This window comes from Anastrepha ludens, chromosome 2 (genome assembly GCF_028408465.1).
Source record: "Anastrepha ludens isolate Willacy chromosome 2, idAnaLude1.1, whole genome shotgun sequence".
Classification (NCBI taxonomy): Eukaryota; Metazoa; Arthropoda; class Insecta; order Diptera; family Tephritidae; genus Anastrepha; species Anastrepha ludens.
In genome coordinates, this window is record NC_071498.1 from 179,573,548 (window position 1) to 179,596,026 (window position 22,479).

Consider the following 22,479-nt stretch of genomic DNA (forward strand, 5'->3'; position numbering starts at 1 on the left):
TTATTGAGCCAAGTTTACTGAGCAAACCTTTTATTCTTGATTTACGAATATTCAGCAAAGTGTGCTTCGACATGAAAATAGTTGCAGTCAAATATTTATAAATATATGTATTGTTTATTTTGTATTTAAAGCTAAATTTGTAAAAACTGCCGGCCGGCTTTACTTTTTATTTAACTAAAAGTACAACTAATTTGACTGCATGACATAAGTGAAATCCTGGTTGAACGAAACCATGAGAAATAATTTTGATAAAAACTAGATTTTTGTCATTTAATTTCAATTTTCAAGGTTCTGTAACTTGAGCAATGAATGCGTGTGTGTGTGTATGAATGCATCTGCTATGTAAATGTAAACCAAATAAATTTGTAAGTGTAACAGACTCTGGGATACGCGTAAACGGGTTAACAGGTTCTAAACACAGAGCGACGTTGAAATCAAGAAAAAACGAGTGCTCGCACACATTCGATATAATTTTGTGTTTTAATCAACGTTCATTGAAATGGTGCTGATATTCAAATGTTAAAATTGTGTGACGCAGACTAGTTCGAAATGAAATGAAACAACGAGACCTCTGGTGCTTCCTTTCAGTTTAAAAACGGCGATCGTCCGAAGCAGATCTAATTCTAGTCAAAAGTTTGGTGTTAAAACGCAACTTAAAGTAAATAATTTATGTAAGTAGTGGAAAAAGTGTGAAATGTTGCGAGTGAATATTTTATAATAAAATTCGAACTAATTTAAGAAATAAATATGTCACTTTTGTTGTAGAATTCGTTTCATAACAACAACAATAGCAATTGATTGGCGGCTGTAATACATTTTAATTGAATTGCTTAATTATTCAGTAGAATTGTGTAATTTGTAAAGGAGTATTTCGGGTATGTGGAGTATTACGTGGCTGGAATGAAGCATTTAAGTTGTAAACAGGTGTAAACACGGCGGTAATCACTAAAATCGAAAGTGAGCTAATTAAAAGTGTTGGAAAATCAAAATGTGTTTCACCGAGCGTATTATGTAAAAGCGAATGGGATGTGTAAGTTTGGTAAAATTTTCGTGAACGCAAACTTTGAGCAACGCGTAATCATTAGAGGCCATTATGCGATTAGAGGCCATTAATACTCCACTGCTACATAGGCAGTAAGCGATCCGCGTAATGTGTTTGGATTCAGCAATCAAGGGGACATTTTTTTTTTCCAAAATGCCTTCGCTCTTACAACGAACGTCGTCTACTGCGTTGAGTTGTGTGGTCACTAAAACAATTCCTCTTCCACTTCTGGCGGACTCCCTTCCCGGAACTACTTTCTGCGCTACTTCGGGAGGGCCCTGAAGGGCGTGTACGAAATGTACCAGTTCTCTTCACCCACGTCTGGGTCCACCATGCTTGTAGTCAGCTTCTTGCTGTAGACTCGTCTTCCTCTGGCTCTGCCTGTGAGGCTTCGCTTTGTTGTACTGCGTCGGGATCTATCTTTTTTCTCCCTTTTCACCTTCAACGTATATTTCAACCGCATTCTAGCTGTCCTCGCGTCCAAGCATTTTGCTGATTAAATAAGTGGGCGCTAAAGGGAGATAGCTTAGTGTCTGTGAATATACAAGGTGGCACAAAATTAATCATCCAATTTTGGTTTATATTAACTTCTTTACTAAATAAAAAACTAAACTTTTAAGTAATACAAATCTTTATTTTACCCTTTGCTCTCCTTTCGTTGGATGTTCGTAGGCTGCACCTGTCCATTTAGCAAGTGCCAATTTCTCCTTAATGAGAAACTTACAAGTTGCGAGAGCTACCTCCATAAAATTACTTATGTGTGGCATACAGATACCTTCTCTTGCAAGTTGTTCAGCCCAACAGTTCCCTGGTATATCTCTGTGACCTGGAACCCAGCTTAAGATTATACGATATTGCTTGGCCATCTCATTTAGAGATTGGCGACAACGTAAGACACTCCTTGATGTTATTTGGAATGCATCCAGGGCCCGTAGGGCAGCTTGGCTGTCTGATAGAATGCAGATATCAGTTGATGATATTCTGTTTATCTTTAACCATTGTAAGGCTCATGAATAGCGTTTATTTGCGCTTGAAAAACACTACAGGAATCCGGTAGATTATAGGATTCACTAAGCTCTTCGCAAAATAACCCTGATCCTACACCGGTGTCCATTTTAGATCCTTCCGTGTAGATCTTAACGGGTGTGTTCGGTGTTGGATCTATTTCACGCCATTCCAGTCTAGAAGGGATTCTCATTAGGAAATTCCTTTCGAAGCAAAGAATGGGAGGGTGATAATCACAGTCACTGGAGCCTAAAATGGTTGAATGTCCATATGTGGCAGTCCTCCATTGTGAGCTCGCTTTGAGCCTTAAAGCGGAGCAGGCCGCTGAGTATTTGCAGAAGGGATCTAGGGGTGGCAGATGTAAACTCGTATGATATCCAAAGCCATTGATGGCGTGGTTTCCATGACGACACATAGAAAAAAAAATTTCGCTGATCTCTGCACCTTATTCAATAAATTATAATAGGGGGTTTTCTGCATAGCACACCACCAGACAACATTTCCATATAGAAGAATGGGTCTGACGACAGCAGTGTAGAGCCAATGAGCAACCTTAGGTTTAATTCTCTAGGTCTTACCTAAAGTTCTCTTACAGGCATAAAAAGCTAGGTTCCCTTTCCTGACTCTTTCTAAGATGTTTGACTTCCAAGTCAGTTTCCTATCTATGTTTAGTACCAAGAACTTGGTTTCTTCCAAAATCACAAGAGCTTCCCCTTTGAGCATAATTGGACTTAGCTGTGGGATTCTGCTTTCCTAATGAACAATATGAGTTGTGTTTTGTCTGGGTTGACTCCTAGACCACACTTTTCTGCCCACCTAGAAAGTATTATATATATTGAGCATTTTGTATAATTTACCAGCGACAGCAATAACAACATCATCGGCGTAAGCTATCACCTTACTGCCCGCCGATTCCAGTATTAACAGAAGTTTATTAAATTAAAATAAAAGAATATTAAATAAAAATAAACTTTATTAAATTAAACTAAATAAAAATAAACGAAATAAGGCAGCATAATTTTTTTCTGTTGCTTTAATTTTTAATTTAATTTATTAATGTTTTTTAATAAGGATCCTGGTATTAGAAATACTTTCGATTTCTTTTACTTTTACTGAATTAGCCCATCACACATTATTACTATTTTCTTTGTTAATATAAGTAGAATATTACATTATCCAGAACTCTACAACGACAAGCGCAGAAAAAAGTATTCAAACTAAATAGTGTCAATTGCGAAAAAAAGTAATTTATGCACCTTAACATGACTCTGTTGAATAATTGTTTTATTACCAATTATTTTATTGCCAATTTGTTGTTTTTTGTTTTTGCTTCATTAGTCGAGTACAACGTAATAATTTCCCATCACTAAGGTCTTAACTAAACTTAGTCTAAACCGATAATCAGTTTAAAAAAGTTTTAAAAGACAGCTTGAGAAAGGCTTGCCTAATTTTGATAAAGTTTCAATCTTTAGATCAATAAATAAGTAAAAATAAATAAAAAAATAGTGAAAAGTTTCTCTCATTTGTGCCTCTACAAATATTTTTTGCATACTCGTATATTTACCCGATGTGAGTAATTTTATTCAAAATGCTCAGCAAATGGACGAGCTTCAAAAGAAGCGTTCAAAAATTCGAAATGAGCCTAATCAGGAATTAGCTCGCTGAAGCGCTTTTACGCACAAATTCCTAAAATTTCTGCCATAACAGATAACAGACTTGAGATAAAAGAGAGCAAAAAAGAGTATTGCTTTGTGGGGCCTTATCACTGACGCATACTAAATGGACCTTGCACTTGGCTTCAATAGCATTTACATTCAGTATTATCGAATAAATGATTATGGATGATAAAGGAAATGCAAAAGAAGCCACTAAACTCAAATGTATTGGGACAATTTTTGTAAATTTTATTTGTGTGTTTTTCTGCTTAAACATGTTAATCTTCGAAACGCGCACTGAAAGTAAGTAGCCAAGGCGAATCTATTCAAGTGGATATCAGTAGAACAGCCGATTTGATTTCTTTTATTTGTCTTGGCTTGAGGATTATTACCAAAATGAGTGGTTTATTTACATTATGTTTGTTTACAGATTAATTTGAAAATTGTGTTCAATTATGTCAGCAAATTCTTGTGAAAATCAATTTTCAATAAAAAGAACAAATGCGGTTAAATATGGTCAACTGTGTTTTGGCATGGCAATGGACCATTATTCATAGTCACGAAGGATTCCGTTGGTCCATAACATGCAATTTTGTGGATAGTTTTCCCATCAGCCATACAAATTACTTGAATTGAAATTTGAAGTTTGAAAAGGAGATTTGGTGGCTCCTAAAACACTCAGACTAAAAAGCCCATTGTATTTAAAGCTCTGGAAAGAGGGTAGATAGTCAAGGAGGGAAGGAAAAAGTATCAGAGAAAGAGATAGGAAAGAATAGAGACAGAAATAGAGATAGTTAGTCCTGTGATAGTTTTCCAGATTCTTTGGCAAATCTGTAAATATCCTCCAGTTTTAGATAACGAATATTACTCATTCTCACGACATCGGAAACCAAAACTCGTAGCCGTGCTCTAGCAAAGGCAGGACACTCACAGAGAAAGTGCTCAGTGCTATCCGCCTCCACCAAGCATGACAGGCACATTGTGTCCTCAATGATTTCAATGGCAGTCATATGCTGCCCACATGGGTTGTGCCCTGTAATAATACCGACCATCAACCGAACATCTTTCCTTCTAAGTTTTAGTAGAGTTCTGCAGCGTTCTAGACTGGACCTTCGCTCTTTATGTAGATTGCCTACATAATCGCTGATCCAATTCATGATTCCTGCGGAACTGATTCCGATTATTGGCTCTGGCCCCTGTAGGGGCACCGCTGATCCACAGTTGGCCAATTCATCGGCAATTTCGTTTACTTTAACACCGGAGTGTCCTCGAACCCAGATAAGTACAAGCCTTCATTCTGCGACAGAATTAAGCTTCTTCTTACATTCTTGAACAATCTTTGAGGTTTGCTTCGCGTTCTCCAGGGTCTTCAGAGCAGCCTGACTGTCACTGAAAACTCCAATCTGTTTCGCGCTCCATCTCCTCTCGATTACCCATTCGGCTATTTTTAGGATGGTAAAAACTTCCGTTTGGAAAACAGTTGCCGTTTCTCCAAACCTCCCTGCATACATTCTGGATTGCTCCATTGATCATACAATGGAAATCTGATATCAGTTTTTTTTTGTAATAATTTCAAGTGAATTGAATTGTATTTTATTTAATTTATTATTTTTTATTTGATTTGATTTTTCGTTAGCTTCATTTTTAATTTAATTTCATTACTTTTTTTATTTTTACTTTTTTAATAGTTTCTAAACAATTTTGCCTTATTTTATCCTAGCAAACATTTTTATTGGCAAATACAGCATTATAGTTTATTGTTGTAATCGTTTTTCACACACTTAATACCGCGGGGTGGCCGTTACAAATTTAATTTTGAAGCCATGAAATAATTGAGACTCGTTAACTTTTCCCTTAAACGTTTGCTGCCGATGCAAATTAAAATTTATTACTTATTTGCCACGCCGATTACTTTGCCAATGGCTACAGTTGTAAAATTGGTACCGGTTTTTTCGCCCAAATAGTCATTCGAAATACCTGCTGGCTTGGAATAGTTATGAAGTTATCAGAAAAACGACAACAAACCATCAAATTGAGTCACTAACCTCTTTTGGGAAATAGTGGGTCAGTGAGAAAGCGACTGAATGAATTATTTAAATGTTTCTATTTTGCGTTCTTATATAATATTTGTATGTAGGCGCAGTATGTAAATTGTTATATTATGTTTAAGGTTGTATTTTTAAAATGCCGAATTCGCAGGTTAATTAAATATACAGAATTTGTTTTATGTGTTTTTTTTTTCTTCTTTGACTTTCAACAACAAGCTTAAACTTTAGGGAGCCTAGTCATTAATATGAATAAGTCTAATGGGTGCACTTGAACTGTTGCTAAAATTGCTTATATATGCGGTACAATGGCATCCAAATGATTTGCGAATAAGAAATAAAAAAAACTGAGCAGTTTACTTTACGAAGTTCCAAAATTGCTTCAAAATTAAGTAAGACGAAATAAAATTTGGCTTGGTGTAATAGTAGTTATGATGTGATTTGATGTGTAACGATGTGATGTCAAGTCAACACGTGATGATGTGATATGACGTATTGTGAACTGACGTTGTGTATGTATGTGCACAGAGCTGGGTAAACGCAATTACATCGCATTTCTTAGTACTTGTATTGTAATTGGTAATAAATTTCTACAGTCCACAGCAAAGGAATTTATTACTTTTTCAATGCTTAAGATTGATTTCAAAAATAATTTTTTCCTTCAATTCCATTACAGGGAATTATATTTCGTAATTGGAATAAAATATGTGCTAGTAATGTAATTTTATTTTTCCAAGTGCTTTCAAAGAAATTGAAAATAGCTTTTTTCAAGAAACGGAACTGCAAGACTACTTCAATTGAGCAATTGAAGGCCTGGAAGTTCATTCACGAACGAAATGTGAATTTTCGTTGTTTTCTAATATTGAAATCGAAACTACACATTGAACATTTGTGTAGCTTATTTCCTAATAAAGTAAATTAAAGGCAAATAGCATCAAGAAAATATTTATTTGGGAAATCAACAATAAAAAATAAACTCAAAAAATTCTATATCACTTCAGAAAATATGCGTCGGAGAGAGCATGGGGTAGTGGGGCATTTATGTACAATGCCAGCAAATGACGAGAAGGTCAGCGGTGTATTCGACTTTCTAAATTATTATTCTAGCAAGAGCAATTCCTTCAATTTCTTTATGTTATTAATGAAAGTATATCAGCAAGGCACAAGTTGACCACTCATCCAAAGGATGAAACATCCGTAGTAGGCTCCGAAATATAAAAAATATACTGAAACTATTAGCAGATAGAGAAATTTAAGATAATTTTTGCTATCTATTTTGTTCTTCGCCCAAGTCGTAGAAAGAGTCGATTTTGGGATGAACCAGGTCCTCACCTTCACAGGTATCATGACAAGGACTGCACTGAAGAAAGCGATTGCAATATATCAGCGATGTCCATTCATCATCCACGATATTTCTCTAAACTTCGTACAGATCTGTCTATCCGCAAACTGGAGGGCCGTGCCAGGGCAATCTTTCCAGGTAGGCAGGATTGATACGAGAGGAAAATCTGTACCGTTGCTGATACCTCTACCTTCACTGACCGCTCCAAGAATCTGCAGGCGGAGCGAGGTTTTAAGACATAAGTCTTTGCGATTCCGCAAGCATGCAAAATGCTTATGAAACGCGGACCGATGAAGATATCAATATTTTGTCCGCTAGTCAAGTTGCGATTAAGGCTTTGAAGAAGCGATTGTGCCGATCCTAAGGAAGAGATTAAATATCTTGGGTGTGCATTTCTCTAATCTGAGGGCCAGAACATAGGAACATAGAGGGAAAAACAATTTCTGATGAACTTGCCAGAAAGGGGTCCACTCAATTAGTTTCAGAGGTCGCTCACCTGGTCATTAAAACCCCCCTGATAGATCAATAGCAAAACTTATTTCTCAGGAAATTGCAGGAAAGATGAAGCTACATTTCTTCCTATGGCCTTAGTACAATAGAATCAGGAGATAATTCAGGGGACCCCACGCCATTAAAGTTCTACACTTGTAGCTGTACTTACCGCTCAGCGAATGATCGGCACTCACATAGAAAAGCTGGTAAATGCTAATCCCCGTTGCAGAAGCTGTAGAGACCATTCAGGTTAGGGGAACTATTGAGCATATCGAGCTATTGCATTATACAACGAATCGATTTAAGTCGACGTTCACTCTAATAGATAATACTAATCTAATGTAATATGAGTTCAAACTGTTCATACTGCTATAGTATGTGACTGATCAGCCAACAAGCGCTCTCACCAATGTAATTAATCCCGATCGATCGCGATCGCTCGTAATCGTTCCGAACGCTGCTATTGCTTTTGACTGATCGTAAATGTTTCTGATTCAAGGAGAGAGTAACTAAGAGAGTAACTTCGATTGGTACGTCATTAGGGATTCGGGAGCATAATTCTGCTCGGTCATTTCACACGTATTCATACACTCGTACAATGTTGCTCGTGACGTTGTTGTTCAGAAGGAAATGAAGTGTAATGGGGATTGGGACCATTGGAGACAGGGACTAATCTCAAAAACCCCAGTTACGTCAACAAACCAGTTGATTCCTTCAAAATCGCTGGGAGCCGGCTAATGGTCTGACGCATTCTGTAAACCATTGTGATTCTCTGCATTCTGTACATCGGTATTGTGATTCGCAGTGCAACTATCTCATGCGCGAAAACTTTTAGTTTGAATTTTTTATTATTTTTATTCTTTCAATTTTAAGTTCCGAAAAAGAGCCTTTTCCGATCGTTCTCTGTGCTCTGCAAGTGGTCAAACACTGAAGAAAAGAAGTGCTAGGATGTACAGGCTTGCCTGATTGTTGTTGGCGCATCCGCTGCGGTGGTGAGCGTCGACATATAAACATCAACTATTGCTTGCTTATGGGCTGTTCACAACTGAGCACAGCGAGCCGAAGCGGTTGTGGAGAGGTGCTGCTTTACAGTTTGCAGTTCTTAGAGCTTTTTGCAAGCGATCACGCTATGAAAATCACGTAAGAAATAGACTGTGTATTTGTCATCGAACTCATGAAAAAAGTAAGTGACGTCACTTTCTTTGCGTTTCTCTTTTGTGTACTCTTCTTTGTTTGTTTACATATTTGGTGTAGGTTTATTTGCATTTTAAGTGATTTTTGCACTTAAAGTGGAGTATAATTCTGTACAAATATCGATTTAAAACCACTTTTTATTAAAATCTAAACGATTTTGCATAACAAATATTTTTGTTCGCTGCTATTCTTCTCCCGCTTCGTCGCATAATTCATAGGTCTTGACAACAATACAGGCATGGGGTATATAGTGACGTCACTGCTTAGAAAATACCTTTATTTTTATTCTTTCCCTCTTACGTGATTTTTTGTCGTTGGTTCATGGTACACCGGACGAAAAAATTGTGTGACCAACTAAATTTCTTATATTTTTATTATCAGCTTAGGATTAACAATTTATATTTTTAATATTTACACTTCTACTGATGAATGTTTTAAAGAGTTCCAAAAATAAGCACACATTTCAGGAGACTTAAATTAATTATTAAGAAAAATAAAATATGTAGAACGAAAAATGTATATGACCAATGACATTCTATTTAAATTAAATAAACAAAAAGAATTATTGGGTTAAGTTTATAATTTGGAGCTTAGTAATTTGTGTTCGATTTGATAAAGTTTTTTATAATATTTTGATAAATTTTTGACCATTCGACATTAGTATTCCATTTTTGAAAACCGATTGAGAAATTATTGCGCATACGTTTTCGATTGGGTTAAGGCTAAGGCTGCAGTTTGGCTATTCTAAATTGATATTTTTTTCGCTGCCAAAAACTCCTTTGTAGCTTTGGAAGTATGAACGGCTACGTTGTCATGCTGGCAAATCTACTTCTCAGCGAAATTATCATCAAAAAAAGTAATAAATACTTCGTCTAGAAGTTCTATATGTATATATATATATATATATAATTGGCGCATACACCATTTTTGGGCGTTGTGGCGTGCGTCTTGATGTTGTTCCACAAATGGAGGGACCTACAGTTTCAAGCCGACTCCGAACGGCAGATATTTTTATGAGGAGCTTTTTCTTGGCAGAAATACACTCGGAGGTTTGCCATTGCCTGCCAAGGGGCGACCGCTATTAGAAAAAACTTTTTCTTCATTTTGGTGTTTCTCCGAGATTTAAACGTACGTTCTCTCTTGATTCCGAATGATAGTCATACACTAACCAACTCGACTGCGGCGGCCGATACTTGACACTTTAATTTTTGCGGATATGAAATATATAGCCTTTTTTCCTTTGGCACTAATGGCTGCCCAAACCTTGACAGAACCCTCTCCGAAATGACGGGCCTTTCTCTGCTACTTTCTCTTCCGTTTATCATGCCAATACATTTGGAAAGCAATCTGGTCCATCCAGATTGAACTCCACATTTCATCGGAAAAAATTACTCTTTCCTATTCATCATCATCACCGTTTGGCGCTACAGCTTCTTGTGAGCTTTGGCCTGCTGAACAGTACACCTCCGTGCTGCTCTATCCGTTGCCGTTTCTTTCCAGTTCTTTAGATTAAGCTTTTCCAAGTCTTCTTTCACTTCATCGAACCACCTCGACCTTGGTCTTATTTTTGGTTTATTTGTGTACGCCTTCGCCTCCAGAATTTTCCTTTGGGCTCTTGAACTGTCCATTCTTATAACGTGGCCTAGCCATCGTATTCGTTGCGCTTTGATATAATGTGCTACATGTTCGCCATTAGTAAGTTCGTCCAGTCTCTTAGCTGCTAGAATTCGTTCTTCTATAGTAAGACTCATCGAATTATCTGTCGTCAGTTTCCAGCCTAGATATGTGAACGTGCTTGCTATTTCAAATTTGTGTTTTCCAATATCAACCTCTTTCGATGGCTGTTTGTTCTTCAGTCTGGAGAGCAGCATGTATTTGGTTTTTTCGTTGTTTATCTTTAGTCCAATTTTTGCCGACGCTGCTTGAATTTCGGAGAAGGTTGATACCTCTTGGTTTTACTGACTATCGCTATATCATTCCAAAATTCTTACATTTCTTCAAATGCGAATCTGACCTGTTTGTGTCGTGTGGTTTAGGTACTCGTTTTGCATATTCTAGATTAGAATCAGCTTACGAAATTTGTTGCACACGACGGATAGTAACTTCAAAATTAAGGGTATGTTTAATTTCAGCTCGGCTATTTGATTTATTTATAGCTAAACGTTTGATTTCCCGAACATCTTTAGCGTCAAGTTTTGGTTTTCTACCACCTCCCTTGGTAGAGCCTTACTTTTCCTTCAAGTGGAAAAAATAAAAAACCCAGATTTGCTTCTTTTTAATTCTGAAACTATCAGGGAATGATTATAAGGCCTGTTGTTGTTGTTGTAGCAGTAACTTTGCCCTGTCAGTGTAGTGTAAATTAGGGAGGCCCTGGAATCCTGCTGTTTCGACAGGTTGGGTCCAGAGGGAGAGGGGTGTTAGTTGAGTGGGTTTGATGGTGCATGTGAAAAGGTGGTTAGCGTTGTGCGGGGTGCTTTCACATGTAAGGCCTCCCTCTGCATGCTTAAATTTGTCACTCCACAAATTTAGACAAAACATTCCCACGCGGCATAATTTTGGTTTCTAAACCAAAAGAACCACATAAATATGAGAACGAGATAAGCAATCAAAAGCACTTATAATATTTTAACGTAATAACTTAGATTGGACACTTTTAAATTAATTAATGCTATAATTATTTCGTTTTGCACAGAACGAGAATTTGCGCGCTCCTAAAATACCAGCAATAAATGCGGAATAATGAGTTGCCGTTCTAAATATATAATATAATACAATAAACGAAACGATATTGAGATATTTTTCTATTATTGCTTTAGTAGATATCATCATAATCATCTTGGTCTTATACTTTTTTCGTGCGTTGTATATTTGTATGTAGGCGTCCGTCACACGCCCAATAGAAGAACTTCCGTTGACGTAGGTATTCTCGTTTACCTGTATATGTGAGCCAAATAGACTTAACTGGTTAAGCTTGGCCGGTGCTATTAATGCTATGTTCTTGGCTGCTGTGCTATGCCTGCAGATGGTTTATTCCATATAGTGTAGAGCGTTGTTGGCTTCCGTTCCAATAACAACAATCTACTTGAAGTAGGAGCTTTTTTGTAATATTTTAATTTGAAATGAATATTCGATCTGAACATATAATCTCATCTTATGATACTCGTATAAAGAGTTTTCCAATAAGAGGCGTTATTCCCGTAAAAGATCAATGGTTTCGATGCTTGTGTGGCACGTAGCGCCGTCTTGTTGAAAATAAACGTAGTCCAGATCAATACCATCCGATTCCGGCCATAAAAAATCATTGATTATCTCTCGATAGTGCAATCCATTCACCGTAACTGTTGCTCCAGCTTCATTTTCGAAAAAGTAAGGTCCAATGACCTTATCGCCCCAAACAGTCACACGTTGAGGATAGAGGCTTTTCAACAATAATTGTTGGATTTTCTGAGCCCCAGATCCGACAATTTTTCTTGTTGACGAAGTCACCAAGGTGGAAAAGGGCCTCAGGGCCACTCAAAATGATTTTTCAATGGAATTCCGGATCATTTTCATGCATTTCAACGACCCAATCAGCAAAACCACGACGTTGTTGATGATCGGCCGGCTTGAGTTCTTGTGACCTTAAGACCCAAATCTTTATGCAAAATACGGTGTAATGACATTTGTGGAGTGCCTAATTTCAAAGAACGACAAGTAATGGATTTTCTTCAACACTTTCGGCTACAACAGCAATATTTTCGGCTGTTCTTGAGCGACGTGCACGGACTTTATTCTTCACATTACTAACTTGTCCCAACAGCTCGAATTATTTCACCAATTTCCGTATTGCGGTCCGACAAGGTGCTTCACGATGACGCAAAAATGCTTGAGTTTTACGACCCGTCTCTGCCAAATTTTCATCATTTTAATAACTTCAATGCGTTGTTTAAGTTTATGGTTCCATTTTTATTAATGGCGTAGTTTCTACTTGTCAAATATCAAAAAATGACAGCCTCAAAAGTGGCATCTACTGAAATAACGGGATATTCAAAATAACACCTATTATTGGAAAACCCTATACATTCACGTACATAGGCGTACCAAAGACATTTACGGTAAGCTGGATAAGATTCGGATATTAGTTTATCTCATTATTCTAGCTCAAATAAGAAGAAGTTTGCTTATGAGGTTGTCTTGAAATGCCCAAACCATATTCAAATGCCATTCTATAATATCATTCCATTTTTGGATAGGTTGCTTATAAGATTTTATTATATTTTACCAAATGGTATCGTAATTTTTTTGAGCAAAAGCAAAATTGAAGGCAATCGTAATTTTCGAAAAGTTTACCACTCACATGCTTAGACTCTTTTGTTTCATATTCCTCTGCACTATTTCTCTTCATTTTTCTTATATTTTGTGCATTATTACGTTGATTTCTTCCCTCTTTCTTGATTTCACGTTGCTTTCTTCCATTTGTAAGGGATCCGAATTCACTTTTAAAGTATGAACTTCGTTTCCATTTCTTGAAAGCATTACTTATGAAGTACAATTAACTATAAATAGTACGTTTTTACATTGATCATACCTGAACCGTTATCTGAACACATGACAAAATTACTAATTATTTTGCCAAACTTTGTGAACAGACTGACTTATACCACTATCGAAAAAAAACAGTAATCGTATTTTGTTTACCAACCAAAAAATAAACACATTTTATCGAGTTAATTTTCTTGGAATACTTTTAATCTCTTCGGATTATGTTATTTCATTAAGATGTGATATGAAATAGCTAATAAACTAAATTTTTAAAATTTTTGACTTATACCACTTTAAAAATCAAGGGCTCATATATAAATGCTAAATAGTTTAAATATTGCAATAAAACCATACATTTAGTGCTTGAAAGCTTTAATTCAAGTTTTTTCATATCGTCACTGTACAGTTGATAAGCATTTACACCCGAAATTTTACTATTAGCTGTTATGTGTTTTTAAGCTATTTTTGTTATTACTCTAGCGCTAAAATAAATCCACAAAAAAAACATAAAATATTCCAGAATTTACAACTTTTAATACTCGTAAAATAATTTATTATTATTCATTGAAAAAAATATAGAATTGTCTACAAATTCGAGTTTATTGACCACAAAATCTTGTCTTGCTGCTTTGAGTCTGATGCCTGCGCATCACTTTGGCAAACCCCAAAACAATGCCGCATATTTACATACTCGTAAATAAATGCCTACATCTGCGAGTGTGTTTGTGTGTGTGGGGGATTCTACGTATGAATGGACTATTAATATTTCTGCTGCGTGGAATGATAACACATTTTGATTTAAATATTATCAATTAACCAGTTCCTAAGTCGGTGTGTGCATATGGGTCACAAGCGTTAATGAGTATTTTACATGAGTTCGCCGTTGGTCAAGGTTAGTTGTTGCCTATGAACATTTTTACATACTGACTTATGCATGTATGTATGTATGTAAGTATGTGCCAAGTGCAAATGCATTAGGCCGTTTGAGTTTAGGATTCAGGTATTTGAACACATCGAAAATTACCAAATATACAACAGAGGCAGTTGTCTCAGGAGATTACATGGCTTAGAATAACGCCTTAGAAAGAATAAACAGAGAAAATTAGAAATAAACAATTTTGTAATAAAAAAAAGTCAGTACAGACATTTTTAATATTTCTTTATGGTATCTCAATTCTTCTTCTTCTTAATTGGTGCGATAACCGCTTACGCGATTTTGGTAGTAGCACTTATTGGCAAGAGAGATTCTACGGTATCTCAATTAAAACGTAAACGCATATATGCAGCTATGGAGAGAGAAATAGCGCACTTCCACGCAATTACATATAATGATGATTTTTTATACCGGAAGGCCTAGTAAAACGGCTATTTTTGCACAAATCTATTATTTTATTTTACTATTATCAAAACACGAAACACTCAAAATAAACAAAAATTTGATATCTACTTATGAGGAGTTCGAAAAATCGCAATTTATGTATATAAATGGACTCGGATATGAAGGCAGGAAAGCTAATGTTGATTCTTTTTGGAAATTAGCAAGTTTCGAAAAACAGAATTTGTTTCTGTGTGGTTTGGTTCGAAAAAATCAATAAAACAAAGACGACCCTGAAATTACGAAGGATATATGAGAAAATGTAGTTTTAAGTTTCATCTAAATGTACGGAGTTCAGAAGTTTCTGTTTGCAAAACTTTTTTTGGATACTACCAAAATATCTAACGGAAGATTAAGCCGTGTCTTAAATGCTAAAACACCTGGAACGGATGGTCGTGGCAAAATGGCTGGTTCATCTAGAAAAATAGATGAAGAAAAAATTAAAGTGGTACGAGAACATATTCTGAGCTTTCCAGCATGTGAGAGCCATTTCACGAGATCACATCACACTTCAGGTCGAAAGTATCTAAGTGCTGACTTAGATATTCGAAAAATTTATGAGATCTAAGGAGTGGTCTTACAGGAAAATATTCAATACGGAGTTCAACTTAAATTTTGAGATTCCTGGTAAAGACACGTGCCAATAGTGTGATTCGCTCAAACTAAATGGAAGCATCCAGTAATGAAGACGAGAAGTTGCATCTTATGGAAATTCATGATTCATAATTACTAATAAGAATGTTTCCTTGATAGTATAAGTCATTTATAAAGTCATGCAGTTACTTCTGAAAGTGGTATAAGTCATTTCAGCCTTTCAAAACCACATTTTCTTGTAAAAAGGGTTATAAATTTCGCAATCATAATAAATACTTCTTTGTTGGCACTATTTAGCTGTCGAAAAATCATATTCCATAATACAAAAATATTTTTTAATATTTTAAACAAGGAAAATATGACTTATCCCACTTTCAAATCAAGGGTTCATATAAATTTTTAAAAACCTAATAAATAAAAAACCCCAATGTTTTGGTTACATTTTTGTTAAAATAAAAAACTCAGTGGACAGGCGCATGAAGGAATATGACTAAATTGTCGTTTTGAATATTTTGTAACACATTAATTTTATTAACCTCGATTTCGTTAGGCAATCGCAAACAACCGTTATGTGAATTAAAATCAAACAGCCTTGTGCTATAGTGCAACCGAGTATAAAAATGCAAAATCGACTAATTAGCCCACAAAAATACCGACCATTATTTATTATTTTTATTCAATGTAATATAATGCAACAAAAAAAAAACAAAAAACAACAATTCATTTTATTTTTATTTAACGCTTAGTACGATAAAAAATGTTAAAATTTATTAATTTTGTAAAATTTTTGCTTTATAAAGCGCGTGTGTGTTCAATAAAACTTGTTGTTATGAAAGGCAAATGTAACAATTAATGAATATTAAACGTTTACACAGATCCGTTATCCAAGGTAAAAAAAGTTCTGAAAAGTTGTTTTGTAAATTTGTTCACATTTGTTGAAAAATAACACTCGGATTTTTTACTTTTTAAATTTTAATTTTTGAGCTGAGCTTAATGACCTTGTAACTTCAATGACGTCCTCTTTTTTTGACAGATTGTCTCCCTTTTTCTAGAAATTGGCATGTGAAAGTTTCCTTTGCGCTGCTGAGAGCTCATGGAGAGAGATGGAAAATGAGAGTGATGGAAATGACCTTACATCAAGTGTTAAAGCAATTCCATCTTGGGGCGGCCTCGGTAGCCAAGCGTAAGTGCATTAGCCCGCCATCCCAGAGGTCGTGGGTACGAATTCCACGGCCCTGGCACTTTTGTAAATTGACCTACTTTGCATGTTTCGACAAAAACAAATCTCATTCCTCAACCCCAAAAACTTGTCCTTTACATCCTTACTCCCGCACAACAGTCAGCGCATTATTTGCATTGTGGCTGCTAAAACAAGCAAAAACCAAAGAAATACACACAGTTACACAATGCATCAGTGGCGCCAGCAGGAGGAAGCGGGCAAACGCGATAATAGCGCAGACACACCACTTTAGGGAAGTCCTCAACCACCTGTGCAACACTTCTGCCACAAAAAAGTGGAACACAGATGGCGCTCCAAGCAGGAAAGAAGGCGTTGTTCCTAAGCAACCACAGGTGGGCATTCCCACTATTTAGGGGACCTATCCTGTCAAAAATCAAAATAGATATAGAAACCAACGCAAGACTGAGTCTTGTCGAGGGGGGACAAAGGAAAAAAAAAATATTAAAAAACAGTGATTTGTAAAATATCAACAGCTTTAAAACTACGAGAATTATTTACAAAAAACAAAATTTTAATTTAATCAAAAAATTTGAAAAAATGTACATACAGGGTGGCGCACGAATCGTGCTACAAAAACAAAACGTAATAACTTTTTTTCTAATCAATGTATTTAACTTTTTGTTTTTTTATTGTATAGATAATTCAATTTTATTTTATGTAACTAATTAGTTTTGAAAATAATAGAACGTAAATGACCTCCATGCTCATTCACGCATATGCGACACCTGATGAGAGAATTGTTCATTGCGCACTGAAGGGTTGAAGTCGGGATCGCCTCAATTATTGTTGTAATGGACTGCTTCAATTTTTTCCCCCGGGCCCGGAGTTTTCAGAGGGGCCCGGACTCGAGATTATACGTATTTATATGAATTAGACATCATTTGAAAGGACCCGCATTTGCAATTTTCCCCCGGGCCCGGATATGCTCTCTACGGCCCTGGAAGGAGCAAATGTTAAATGAGCTTTTTTCGAGTACTAATTTGTAGATTCATAGCAGATCCATTAACATTCTCTGCTACTTGTATTTGCTATTTTAATTGCTGCAGACTTTTACGGTCTCTTTATGTCTGACTTTGTCTAAGAAGGCCACAAGTGACATTTTCCGAGGAATTGTAGAATATTTTAACCATCTTCTTCTTGTTTTTCAAATCTCTCCCAAAAGGATTGAGGGAGCTAATGAGCTAAAGTATTTTACAAAAATATTTCTCGTGAAATTCTAAACTAGGTATTTCAACACAATAAAAACAACATGGAGGATGGTTCCATGTGTAGAAGTCCACGCAAGTGGGGAAAGTTACTGATCGCCATTCACTTGGGAGTGGCCAGGACGATTCTTCTACATATGGTTCAAGCAGCTCACAACGGCCGGGATTAGCCCACGTATCCTCTGGGTAGCTTCCGAACACCCGTTCGGGAGTGAGCTAACGTGAGAAGGCGAAACATCCCAGGATAGCTGGTTGTGCGCTGGGTTTGGGACCCGCCACTTAAAAATCCCCCCCAATGAAAAGAACTGCAAAGCCTCGGATGAGAACTGCCTTTACTGATGACGACCCCTGCAAACGAAATAAGGAATATGATTTGAGGGTATGCACCTGGAATGTCCGGTCCCTTAATGGGGAAGGTGCCTCTGCCCTGCTGGTTGATGTCCTCGTGAGAGTAAAGGCTGACATCACTGCCATCCAAGAGATGCGATGGATGGGGCAAGGTAAGAAAAACATAGGACCTTGCGACGTCTACTACAGCTGCCATGTAAAGGAGCGCAAATTCGGTGTCGGATTTGTTGTGGGAGAGAGACTTCGTCGCCAAGTACTGTCGTTCACTCCGGTGGACGAGCGTCTCGCAACAATCCGCATCAAAGCGCGTTTTTTTAACATATCACTAATTTGCGCCCACGCCCCGACGGAAGAGAAGGACGATGCGACCAAAGACTCCTTCTATGAGCGCTTGGAACGGTCCTATGAGCGCTGCCCCCGCCACGACATAAAAATCGTGCTTGGCGACTTCAACGCCAGGGTAGGCAAGGAGGGAATTTTTGGTCCCACAGTCGGAAAATTCAGCCTGCACAACGAAACATCCGGTAACGGACAGAGGCTGATCGACTTCGCCGGGGCCCGAAACATGGTAGTCTGCAGCACCAGATTCCAGCATAAAAAAATCCACCAAGCTACCTGGCTGTCTCCTGATCGAAAAACGCGAAACCAGATCGATCATGTTGTGATAGATGGAAGACACGCTTCTAGTGTATTAGATGTACGTACGATCCGAGGACCCAACATCGACTCGGATCATTACCTTGTTGCAGCCAAACTGCGCACCCGCCTCTGTGCAGCAAAAAACGTACATCTACCTGCGCAAAGAATGTTCGACATCGAAAAGCTGCAATCACAACAGACAGCCAGAAGATTCGCCACTCGACTCTCACTCCTGCTCTCGGAGAGCACTGCCCAACAAACCGGGGCATGCGCGAGCAATGGAGCAACATTTCTCGCTCCCTACGTACCGCCGCCGAAGAAGAAATCGGTTTCCGGCGAGCCCGAAAAAACAATTGGTACGACGAGGAATGTCATGCTGCCGCAGAAAGAAAGGATGCTGCCTATAGAGCCACGCTGCGATCGGGCGCAACGCGAGCCATGTGGGATCGCTACAGAGAGCTGAAAAAGGAAGAGAGACGTATTATCCGACAGAAGAAACGAGAGGCCGAAATACGTGAGTGCGAGGAGCTTGAGATGCTGGCCAATAGGAGCAACGCCCGAAAATTCTACCAGAAAGTTCGGCGGCTTACAGAAGGTTTCAAGACCGGGGCGTTTTCCTGTAAGAACAAAGACGGCGATCTGGTGACTGACGTACAGAGCAATCTTAAATTATGGAGGGAACACTTCTCGAACCTGTTAAACGGGGACAGCTGCGCATGTCATAGAGAATGTGAAGATCCCGATACCCCAATCGTTGACGACGGAATTGTCGTTCCGTTACCCGACCATGACGAGGTGAGAATAGCAATATCACGGATAAAGAACAACAAAGCCGCGGGCGCCGACGGACTGCCGGCTGAGCTATTCAAACATGGCGGCGAGGAGCTGGGAAGGTGCATGCATCAGCTCCTATGCAAAATATGGTCGGATGAAAGCATGCCTGCCGATTGGAATTTAAGTGTGCTCTGCCCAATCCATAAGAAGGGCGATCCTGCAATTTGTGCCAATTACCGCGGGATTAGTCTTCTAAATATCGCCTATAAGGTCCTAGCGAGCGTATTGTGTGAAAGGCTGAAGCCCACCGTCAACCAACTGATTGGACCTTATCAGTGTGGCTTCAGACCTGGAAAGTCTACCATCGACCAAATATTCACAATACGCCAAATCTTGGAAAAGACCCATGAAAGGAGAATCGACACACACCATCTTTTCGTCGACTTCAAATCTGCATTCGACAGTACGGAAAGGAGTTACCTGTATGCCGCTATGTCTGAATTTGGTATCCCTGCAAAACTAATACGGCTGTGTAAGATGACGTTGCTCAATACCAGCAGCACCGTCAGAATTGGGAAGGACCTCTCCGAGCCGTTTGATACCAAACGAGGTTTCAGACAGGGTGACTCGCTGTCGTGTTACTTCTTTAACCTGATGTTGGAGAGCATCGTACGAGCCGCAGAACTTAATCGCTCAGGCACAATATTTTATAAGAGCGTACAATTGTTGGCGTATGCCGATGATATTGACATCATCGGCCTTAACAACCGCGCTGTGAGTTCTGCCTTCTCCAAACTGGATAAAGAGGCAAAGCGAATGGGTTTGGTGGTGAACGAGGACAAAACGAAGTACCTCCTGTCTTCAAACAAACAGTCGGCGCACTCGCGTATCGGCACTCACGTCACTGTTGACAGTTATAATTTTGAGGTTGTAAAAGACTTCGTTTATTTAGGAACCAGGATTAACACCGATAACAATGTCAGCCTTGAAATCCAACGTAGAATCTCTCTTGCCAACAAGTGCTACTTTGGACTAAGTAGGCAACTGAGCAGTAAAGTCCTCTCTCGACGAACAAAACTAACACTCTACAAGACTCTCATCATGCCCGTCCTAACGTATGGCGCAGAAGCTTGGACGATGACAACATCCGATGAAGCGACGCTTGGAGTGTTCGAGAGAAAGATTCTGCGTAAGATTTTTGGACCTTTGCACGTTGGCAACGGCGAATATCGCAGACGATGGAACGATGAGCTGTATGAGCTTTACGACGACATAGACATAGCGCAGCGAATAAAGATCCAGCGGCTTCGTTGGCTGGGTCATGTCGTCCGAATGGATACAAACGCTCCGGCTTTGAAAGTATTCGATGCGGTACCAGCTGGTGGTAGTAGAGGAAGAGGAAGGCCTCCTCTGCGTTGGAAAGATCAGGTGGAGAAGGACTTGGCTTCACTTGGTGTGTCCAATTGGCGCCGGTTAGCACGAGAAAGAAACGACTGGCGCGCTTTGTTAAACTCGGCCAAAATCGCGTAAGCGGTTATCGCGCCAATTAAGAAGAAGAAGAAAAACATCCATTGCTTCAGATAGAAGCATAGTGGTTTAGCCGAAAGGAGGTAGAAGCAATTAACTACATGTACTACAACAAGACAAACATGGTCGTCGTAAAACATCCAGAGGACGAATTACTTGTAAGGATGCCTTCGCACAAGCATCTCACGTAACACTACAACCCCTACAGGAAAGTACTTAGCCTTCCTTTCAATCCCACCTGCAGAAGCTGTTAGTCAGAGTTGGGGAAAAAAGTTTTTTCCACCATTTATGTGAATGTCCAGGTTTAGCCAGAAGAAGATTTCGCTCTTTCGATAAGCCTCTTCCCTGGAGCGGCCCAAAAGTCAGAAGATCATTGATTTGTTTGTGGCAAAGCCGAACATATCGTTGCGAGAAGCTGAAGCAGATTTAAGGAAAAGTGATGTTAATGTATCCAATGATAGGATTCGAGAACGTTTATGTGCAGAAGACCTCAAATTCCGGAGCAGAAAACCTCAAAACCCGTTGCTCTCATTACCACATATTGGAAAAACGCTTGCATGGGCTAAGGCAAATTCAAAGCGAAATAGGGCAAACGTAATATTCGTGGATGGATCTTCCTTTCGGGCGAAAAGCTGCATATGACGGCCCTGGTGTACTGCTGATCAACAACTTCCACAAACTGTCAAGCATCCAGTTAAGGTTCATGTTCTGCGAAAAAGGATCTGGCCGTTTATTTGTGTTTACAGCCAATTTGAAGGCAGTTTTCAAATTTACTAAAAAGCATAATTACCGTCAGCTGCGAAGATGTTTTGAAGAACTAGCCAAACTTGGACTTTGCAAGGAGACAACGATCCCAAGCATCAACACCTAAGCTGTGTCGAGTGGTTTCTGTTTCCAATGCGATTGAAATATTGGATTGGCCTTGACAGTCGCCTGATGCCAAACCTATTGAAAATGTTCGGGCAATAGTCAATTAAAAACTGAAAGAAAAACATATATGGAAGAAAAATTCGGCTGATTACCTCCACAACTTGCGCAGAACTTAACACATTGTATGACTTGAAGATGTGAAACCATTATTGCTGATGGTGGTGACTATCGATTTTGTTGATTACATTGCGTATAACAAATGTTATTATCACCATCATTATTGGCTGGAAATCCCGAAAAACCTGAGTCGTCATCTACACCGTCAATCCATCTGAGCGGCGTGCGACACCTTCTAAATACTATGCCTGTGACATTTTCCAAACAGTATTTGGTGGGGTGGGTAATCGGGTTGGTGCCCGTAATATGCGACCTACCAATCTTAGTCCGTTGATCATTATTGTGGTTATTGCAGACGGATGCACGTACAGTTTTTCGAGTTCATGGTTGTAGCGCTTCCACCATTCGCCTTTATCACATGTCACGCCAAATATTTTATTTAATAAATATTATAAGCCCACAAAAGCAGTTTGTTAGAATCGAATTGGTCATAT

At 38.4% G+C, this 22,479-nt stretch overlaps 1 protein-coding gene across 1 annotated transcript in view; it reads left to right on the forward strand.

The window, feature by feature from the left end:
* Positions 1 to 209: 209 nt before the first annotated feature.
* LOC128855961 (adenosine deaminase 2-like) overlaps positions 210 to 22,479 on the forward strand; it is a 49,579-nt gene continuing 27,309 nt past the window's right edge. Inside the window, exon 1 of the mRNA XM_054091247.1 lies at positions 210 to 671. The gene's annotated coding sequence lies outside the window, so the exon portion shown is untranslated. The remainder of the gene's footprint in view (positions 672 to 22,479) is intronic.